The sequence below is a fragment of the Spermophilus citellus genome (genome assembly GCF_964194105.1).
Source record: "Spermophilus citellus genome assembly, chromosome: 5".
In the NCBI taxonomy this organism is placed as follows: Eukaryota; Metazoa; Chordata; class Mammalia; order Rodentia; family Sciuridae; genus Spermophilus; species Spermophilus citellus.
This window is the reverse complement of record NC_138186.1, coordinates 138,247,683-138,257,071: the sequence shown is the minus strand read 5'-3', so window position 1 is coordinate 138,257,071 and position 9,389 is coordinate 138,247,683.

Sequence of the window (9,389 nt, the reverse complement as noted above, 5' to 3'; positions counted from 1 at the left end):
AATATCAAGGCAGCAGAAAATACCAAGAACAAAAAATGAGATAGTTTGAACTGTAAATAAGTGATAATTCAAAAGAGTATCACAGAGATAGCTGTTGCCATTTTGTGTGTGTGTGTGAACTTCCACTCTTCCCACACTTTTGGATGGAGCTCTGTTACATGGCTTGTGTTCTCTTTATTAGCCCTCCATATCCATCCTTTTCGTCTGAACTGGTGTGAAGACAAAAACACACTCTTTGTTTTTAATAGAAAGTCTTGCAGTGTTGCCCAGGCTGGTCCCAAACTCCTGGATTCAAGGGGTCCTTTTGCCTTCACCTCCACCATAGCTGGTACTACAGGGTGCCCAGCTACACACTCTTCTTTTATATGACCTAAGTGGTAGGACAAAGCCAGCAAGAACTGTTGACAATGGAGATTTCAATCCTCTTACAGCAAACTGGCTTTTCAAGTGCAGCTTAAAGAAATTTAAAGGAACCAAAAAGAAATTGTAAATATTATTGCAATAGAAAATTCCACCTGCTTAGAATTAACCCCATTATATCCCAAACAATTGGTTAAATATTTATTCAGAAGTGGTTTTCAGTTGCTTTTATTACATTGTTCCCTGGGTCTTGTTTTTCAGCTTTTCCTCTGTGAATTGTCTTTATTAGAATTGTTCCATGATTCAATAAAAGGATCATATCACCAGACTGGAAAAAATAACCTGTTTACTTTTCTCAGCCTAGTATTTTTTGTCTCAATCTAGATAAGTTCTTCCAAAAGATATGCACTCAATATTCTGAGATTTTTGAAGATGTTTTTCACTTTATAACCTACATGTGATAAGGGATGTATTTCTTCAAACATGCATAGGTCCACAAACACAGTTATGCTATTGCTTTTATTCCTCAGCTAGCACAAGAATAATCATCTCTTATTCACAGTGTTATGTTATTCACTGGATTTGATCCTCAGCACCACATAAAAAATGAAATAAGATATTGTGTGTCCACCTACAACTAAAAAATAAATATTTTTAAAAATACACTGGGAGAGGGGAGGGGAGGGGGGATAGTGGAGAATGGGATAGACAGCAGAATACATCAGTCACTAGAAAGGCAATTTGTAAATCAATGGAAATGTAACTGATGTGACACAGCAATCTGTATACGGGGTAAAAATGGGAGTTCATAACCAACTTGAATCAATCTGTGAAATATGGTATATTAAGAACTATGTAATGTTTTGAACAACCAACAATAAAATAAAAAAAAAATACACTGGGAATGGAATCCTACAGATAGATGTACATTGCCTACACATATTTATTTTAAAGCTAATAACTCTTCCTGAACACCAGACGAAATTGCTGTTGACAAATATAGTTATTCATGTAAAAAAATTAGAAATATAATATTTAATTTTGAAAAACATCTTGTTTCTTTTTAAAAACTTTTCAGAAATGGAAATAAAACTGGTAATTACTTAGAAAGCAGTCATTAACATGTTGCAGTGAAAGAGACAGGTCAATTCTAAAAGCAAATGTCAAGGGCAGTATCTCTGCTATTTTAAAACTAGCTGTCTTCTTAAAAATTATTTTTATTTTTATTTTGTGCTACTGGAGATTGAACCCAGGGCCTTGCTCATGCTAGGTGAGTGCTTTCTGCCACTGAGCTATACCCTGCCTGCCCCTTCCAGGCTTTACTATTTTTAACGCAATCTGAAATACAGTCACAGAATAAGGGATTGCTTAATTCTTTCTATTTTGAAGGCCTAAGACAAAAGTGGAGAGATACCACTAAAGATAATATAAATATATTTTTCTCAGTATTTATTTTTTACTTAAAAATTTTAATTGAAGTATTAGTATACACACAGAAAAGTTTACAAATAATAAATTTATCACTCAATAAATTTTTTCAGGGCTGGGGCTGTGGCTCAGTGGTAGAGCACTCGCCTAGCATGCGTGGCAATGGGTTCGATCCTCAGCACCACATAAAAATAAAATATTGTGTCACCTAAAACTAAAATAAATATTTAAAAAATAAAAATAAATTTTTTTCAAAGTTGATACACCTGTGCAACCACCATTCATATCAGAAAATACATTACTGCACCCAGAACCTCCTCTTAGTCATTACTCCTCCAGCAAAAGTAATCATCACCTTGATTGTTATCACCATAGATTATCATTGCTGGATTTTTAGCTTTATGTAAATAGAATCACACTATTTATATTCTTCTTAGGTGTCTGGCCTTTTTCACTCAGCATTGATTGTTTTTGGAGAAGGGGGTATGTCCATGTTTGATCACAGCAATAATTCATTTATTTTCATTGCTATAATTATATGGGTCGGGTATCATGTGCACACCTGTAATCTGAGCTACTAGTGGGGCTGAAGCAGAAGGACAAGTTGGAAACCAGCCTGGACAACTTAGAGAGACCTTGTCTCAAAATAAAAAATAAGGGCTGGAGATGTAGCTCAGTGGTAGAGAATCCCTGGTTTCAATTCCTAGTACTGAAAAAAAAAATTGAATATGTGACAATTCTATTGTTTGTGGATATTTTGTTATTTGGGCTGTTACAAAAATGGCTGCTATGCATATTTGCATACGCATCTTCAGATGCATTTATACATACATTTCCTTTTTTCTTTTTTTGTCATAGGGGGATTGAACCCAGGGGCACTCTACCACTGAGATACATCTTCAGCCCTTTTTATTTTTTTTACTTTGAGACAGAGACTTGCTAAATTGCCCAGACTGGCCATAAACTTGCAGTTCTCCTGCCTCAGCTTCCCAAGTAGCTGGAATTACAGGTGTGTGCCACAGTATCCCACAACACACATTTCTTTATATTTCCCTTGGAGTAGAATTTTTGGGCCATAAGGTGTACATGTTCATGTTTTGTACATACTGCAAAAGAGCTTTCCAAGTTAGTTTTGCCATAATTAACATTATTTATTATCCTTCTTTTACTTTTAACCATTCTCGCAGGTATATAGTGGTAAAGCACTATTATTGCAATTTGTATTCCCCTAGTGATTAATGATGCTTGGAGTACCTTTTCACAATGTTCATTTGCTGACCATCTGAGTACCTGTTTTTGTGTTGTTTCCATGTCTCTTGTGTGTTTGTGTGTGGTGCTGGGGATTGAACCCAGGGCCTTGTGTCTGCAAGGCAAGCACTCTACCAACTGAGCTATATCCCCAGACCAAGTTTCCATATCTTTAGCTCATTTTTCATTCAGTTTTTTAAAAATTGATTTGTTGTGTTCTTTACAAGGATTCTTTGAGTTTATATAAATTGCATTTACTTTCCCCTACTACTTGTTTTTTCACTTTCTCCATGATGTCTTCTGATGAAGAAACATTTTAATATTAATGAATGTAACTGATCCATCTGTTTTTCTTATGTTGTATGTTTGTATGAACAAGTGTTGTGTGTTAATTCTAAGAAATTGTCGCCATAATCTTTTTTTTATTATTTTGTAGATAGAAGCTTTATTGTTTTATCATTTACATTAGGTTTAAATCCAGCTACAACTGGTTTTTGTATAGGGAGGGAAGTAATGGCCAAGATTGTTTTCCTGTATAGATATCCAGTAGACTCAATATCAATTGTTTGACAAAAATGTCCTTTATCCATTTCCTTGCAGAGCACCTTTTCTCATAAACCAAGTAAACACATATGTGTGGATCTGATTTGGGGCATTCTATTATGTTCCGGTGGTCTTTTGCCTTCTTTCCAGCAATATCACATATCTTATAGCTTTACAATAAGTCCTGATATAAAAACACTGTAAAATACACCTAGATTTCAAACTAAAATAATATTTTTAACTGAATGAAGGCAAACATAGAATATCAAAATGTGTGAAATTCTTAGAAATATTTTTGTAGTCATAAATATATAAATAAAAAAGAAGAGAGCTGGGGATATAGCTCAGTGGTAGAGCACTTTTGCCTAGTTTGTGTAAGGCCTAGGTTTGATCCCTAGCAAGAAAGGAGGGAGGGAGAGGGAGGGAGGAAGGAAGGAAAGAAAGAAATTGGAAATCAATAATCTAAGTAACTTTTTGGGGGGGTGGGGTGGCGGTACAGGGAATTGAACTCAGGGATACTCCACCACTGAGCCATATCTCCAGCCCTATTTTGTACTTTATGTAGAGACAGGGTCTCACAGAGTTGCTTAGAGCCTAACTTTTGTAGAGGCTGGCTTTGAACTCACGATCCTTCAGCCTCCCAGCTGCTGGGATTACAGGCATGCACTACTGCTCCTGGCTCTGAATAACTTTTGCAAATAAAAAATCTGAATAACAGCAAATTAAAAAAAAATAATAAAGATGCAAAATACTTGTATAATGCAGAAAAATCAAGAAAGTCAAATGGTGTTATTTATGAAAATATCATAATTTAAAAACCTCTAACAAGACCCATCAAGAAAAAAGAGGAAGCACAATGACTAGGATCAGGAGTGAATAAAGGAAGAGCAGTAAATAAAGAATAAAGGGAACACCTGTCTCTGTGGCACAGTGTGTTTGGCTGTTAACCCAAAGGTTGGTGGTTCAAGCCCACCCAGGGACAGAAAAAAAGAAAGAATAAAAAGCCATGGTGGTGCACACCTGTAACCCCAGCGACTCAGGAGTCTGAGGCAGGAGAATCACAAGTTCAAAGCCAGTCTCAGCAAGTTAGTGAGGCCCTAAGCAACTCAGCAAGACCCTCCCTCAAAATAAAATGTTAAAAAGAGCTGGGGATATGGCTTGGTAGTTAAGCACCCCTGGGTGCTGGGGATTACTGCAGCAACTGAGCTACATCCCCAGCTCTCAAGGGGATTCTATTTATCCTAACACATTTGAAAATTCAAAAGAAATTAAAGAATTCAACTTATATTTAATAAAAATATAAAAATAAGTCAGAAACAGTAGCTCACGCCTGTAATCCCAGGGACTCAGGAAGACTGAGACAGGAGAATCACAAGTTTGAGACCAATCTCAGCAACGTGGTGAGAACTTGTCTCCAAATAAAATAAAAGGGACTGGGGATGTGATTCAATCCCCAGCACTACAATCTATCAATCAATCAATAACTATAATTAAAAACCCTCCAAAAAAGAAAACTCTAAGCCCAGATAGTTTTACTGGTGAGTTATTTACACACTTAAGGAAAAATAAAACCAATTGTATGCAAACTTTTTCAGAATACAGCTATCTATCTATCTATATCTAGAGAGAGAGAGAGAAAGAAAGGGAAAGAGGGATGGGGTGGGGTGGGGAAACAGAGAGAGACAGACAGACCAGGTCTCAATAAGTTGCTCAGGGCCTTGCTAAATTTCTGAGGCCATCTTTGAACTTGTGATTCTCCTACTTCAGTCTCCCTAGTCACTTGGGTTATAGGCATGTGCCACCACACTATATGGTAAGAAAACTTCTAAAAAGAAAACATTATAGTCCAGTTTCATGAATGAAAATGCAAAAATCCCAAATATAATATTTGCAAAAAATCCATGATAATCTGTTTGAATTTTTATAGGAGTATAAAATTGACAACACTTCAAAATCAATGCATGTAGTTCACCTTACATCCAGATAAAGAAGAGAAATCATATGTGGTTATCTTTAATTAAATTCAACATCTATTCATGATTTTGAAAAAGAAAAAGACAACTCTTAACAATTTAGGAACAGAAAGGAAAATTCTTGATTTAATAAAGGATATTTACCAAAAAAAAAGCCTATCGTAGCATCAAATTTAATGATAAATAAATGAAATCTCCTTGAAACTAGGAATGAGATGCAAAGGTGCACTTCATTACTTCTATTCAAAACTGACCTAGTTAGTGTAATAAGTCAGGAAAACAAATAAAATAAAAAACGAGAAGAAAAATAAAGCTAATATTATTTGCAAATAAAACATGATAGTGTGTATCCTAGATATCTATTGTTGCATAACAGATTTCCCCCAAATTTAGCAGTTTGAAGCAACAAATACTTATCTCACAGGGTTTATGGGTCAAGAATTAAAGAGTGACTTAGTGGGTTGACTTTTTTAAGGGTTTTCATGATATCAATTAGGGTTACAATTAAATGAAAACTGGGCTGCAGCTAGAAGAGCATCTTCCAATATCTCTTGCTCACACATTGGTTGACATATGGATCTTTGCACACGGCTGTTTGAGAGTCCTCCTGACATGGCAACTGGCTTCCCAAAATAAATTATCTAAGAGAGAACAAGATAGAAACCAACACATATTTTATAACCTTTTCTTGGAAATCATACTCTTGTCATTTCTGCCACATTCTATTTTTTTAAAAGCAAGGTACTAAATGTGATTTACATTCAATGAAGGAAAATTAGGCTCCACCAAATACAGGTGCATCAAAGAATTTGTGGGCAGATTTTAAAGGCTACAGTGTACATGGAGAATTCAAATGAATCTATAGAAAAACAGAACTTGAAAGTGGATTTGTTAAGATCGCTGGATACAAGCACACATACTACAATCAGTTGCATTTGTTTAGTAACAGCAAATAAGTAGAAAATGGAATTTATAAAATGATGTTATTATTATAATCTTTAAAAAATCAAATACCTTGCCAGGCATGGTGGTGCACACCAATAATCCCAGAAACCAGGGAGGCAGAGACAAGAGGATTGCAAGTTTGAAGACAGCTTTGACAATTGAGCAATACCGTGTCTCAAAATAAAAAGTTAAAGGAACTGGGAATGTAGCTCAATGGTAAAATGTTCCTAAGTTCAATATGCACAAAAACAAAACAGGAATACATCTAATTAAAGTTACATAAATTATGTATGACCTATACATGAAAAACTATAAAACATTATTTGGAAAAATCATGTATATTCATTTAACAGTTTATTAAGTTAAATGACTATATTTTCTTCCAATTACTGTCAAATTAAAAACCATCAGGTGAGCCAGGTGTGGTGGCACATGCCTGTAATCTCAGTGACTTGAAGACTGACGCAGGAGGATTACAAGTTAAAGACCAGCCTTAGTAATTTTCAGAGGCCCTATGCCACTTAGTGAAACCCTGTCTCAAAATAAAAAGGGATGGTGATGTTACTCAGTGGTTAAGCACCTAATGGTTTAATCCCTGGTACCAAAACAAAACAAACAAACAAACAAAAAACCAAGCAAAAATCCCCACAAAATCAGGTACAAAATTAATTGAATCTTTTATTAAAAGTTTAAGAAGATTTTGTGTGAAACAAACAAACAAACAAAAATCCTTAACATCCTAATTTTCTTTTTTTGACCTAAAATGTTTATCTCAAAACTGTGCCAACCAGTCAGCATGATATGGTTTTCTGAATCTCAGGAAGTTCTTCAGATGCTGTCTCTATTATGTCACACAACTGACTTTCTTTTCCCTTGTCTTATTATCCAGGTGTTTTTGTTAGTGCTGGAGATTGAACACCATGGCCTGGCACATGCTAGGCAAGTGCTCTACCACTGAACTACAACCCCCTAGGTTTTGACAAAATCTTTCCATATCTTTTTCCCTTTGCTATAAGTCCAACAGATTGAACATTTAAAATAGCTAGCTGGGAGTGGTGGTGCACAACTGTAATCACAACTACTTAGGAGACTGAAGCAAGAGGATTGCAAGTTTAAGGCCAGCCATAGCAACTTAGCAAGGCCATGCCTCAAAATAAATTTTTAAAAGGGCTGAGGATGTAGCTCACTAGTAGAGCACTTGCACAGCAAGTGAGAATCCCTGGATTAACTCCCCAGTGGTTCACAAACAAACAACAAACATAAAACAGCTATAAAAATCTAAATTAAAATGTACACTTAATTTAAAAAATTCTAAAGTGCCGGGTATAGTGGTACATGCCTTTAATTCCAGCTACTCAGGAGGTTGAGTCAGGAGGATCATAAGTTCAAGACCAGCCTCTGCAAGATTCTGTCTCAAAATAAGAAACAAGATAGGGGTGCAGCTTAGTGGTAGAGCATCCCTGGCTTCAATCCTAGACATATGGGCAAAACTACTAGTTTTATTATAACTATTGCTTACAAAACCAAAAGAACTTAATTACATATACATCCTTAAGACCAGAGACACACATTATAACCTTACAATACAGCTTTAATACAGAGTGACATATATTACTGTGTTGCTATTAAAAATGGCATATTTAAAAAATATTTTTTAGTTATACATGGACACAATACCTTTATTTTGTTTATTTATTTTTGTGTGGTGTTGAGGATCGAACACAGTGCCTCACATGTGCAAGGAAATCACTCTGCCACTGAGTCACAACCCCAGCCCCCCCAAAATGGCATATATTAATATGTTGTTTTCATTCCATCCTGTTTGAATGCTTGTTACAGATGACTCTTTTTCTTAGGTAAATTTGAGGGCTTTACTATGGGTTTGACTTCTCATCCCCACCCAAGTTAACTTCTGTGTAACCTTATTGTTTTGCTTTGTTTTGGTAGCATAAGATGTTAGACACTATTTTCATCTTTGAGAACTGATGAAATGCCTACTGTTGCTAAGTTGGCATGATGGTTATATTTGACAGCACTGAGCTCAAATGAATAGTCAAAAGCTGCTTAAGGTCTCACATTCATCCTTTTTTAGAGGATTCCACTTAGTTCTATCCTTTTAGTTGATTGCACTTTTATTAGGGGACAGACATTTTAGAATATTAAATTCTTAACTTGAACAATACATTAAGATGAGAAGGTGTTTTTGTTGTTGTTTTGTTTTTTGCTGTGCTGAGAATAAAAGATACCCAGGGCCTTGCACCAGCATGATTGCCAGGTGCTCTGCCACTGAGCTACATCACCAGCCTAAGATGAGTATTAGTTCACAAAAGATACACAAAACTCTAAGATAAAAACAGCACTGTTTATTATCTATGAAAATTTAACTAAACCCCTATTTATTTAGGCATCATTGAGCAATGAATTAAATAGTTATAGGCTAAGCACCAATTCTTTTATGGGAGGGAGGGAGCTAGCTCACAAATCTACTTAGCTCATGGTACATTGCAGTAAAAATATCTGCTTAATTTATTGAATTAGATTAAATGAATTGAATTATGCTTTGAGGTTTTGCTTAAGTAAGACTTTATGGGCAAGTTCTATTTATAATAATAAGTGGATAGATATTTAATAATCTGACAGTCTTAAGGGAATCTGCTCTGATGCCCAATTGTCCACAAACTCTAAATTCAAATTCCTTTCAAAGCCTCAATGCCTTTTGCTTCTGTGATTCCTCTCTAAAGCCATTCACTTTATCAAATGTCCATGATACCCTGAATCAGACTATTTTTGGTAACGGATTGAACTAAAGCTTGTTTTACCGCTGAGCTACAACCACAGTCCTTATTTTTTCTTTTGAGACAAGGTTTTGCTAAGTTGCTGAACCTCCGATTT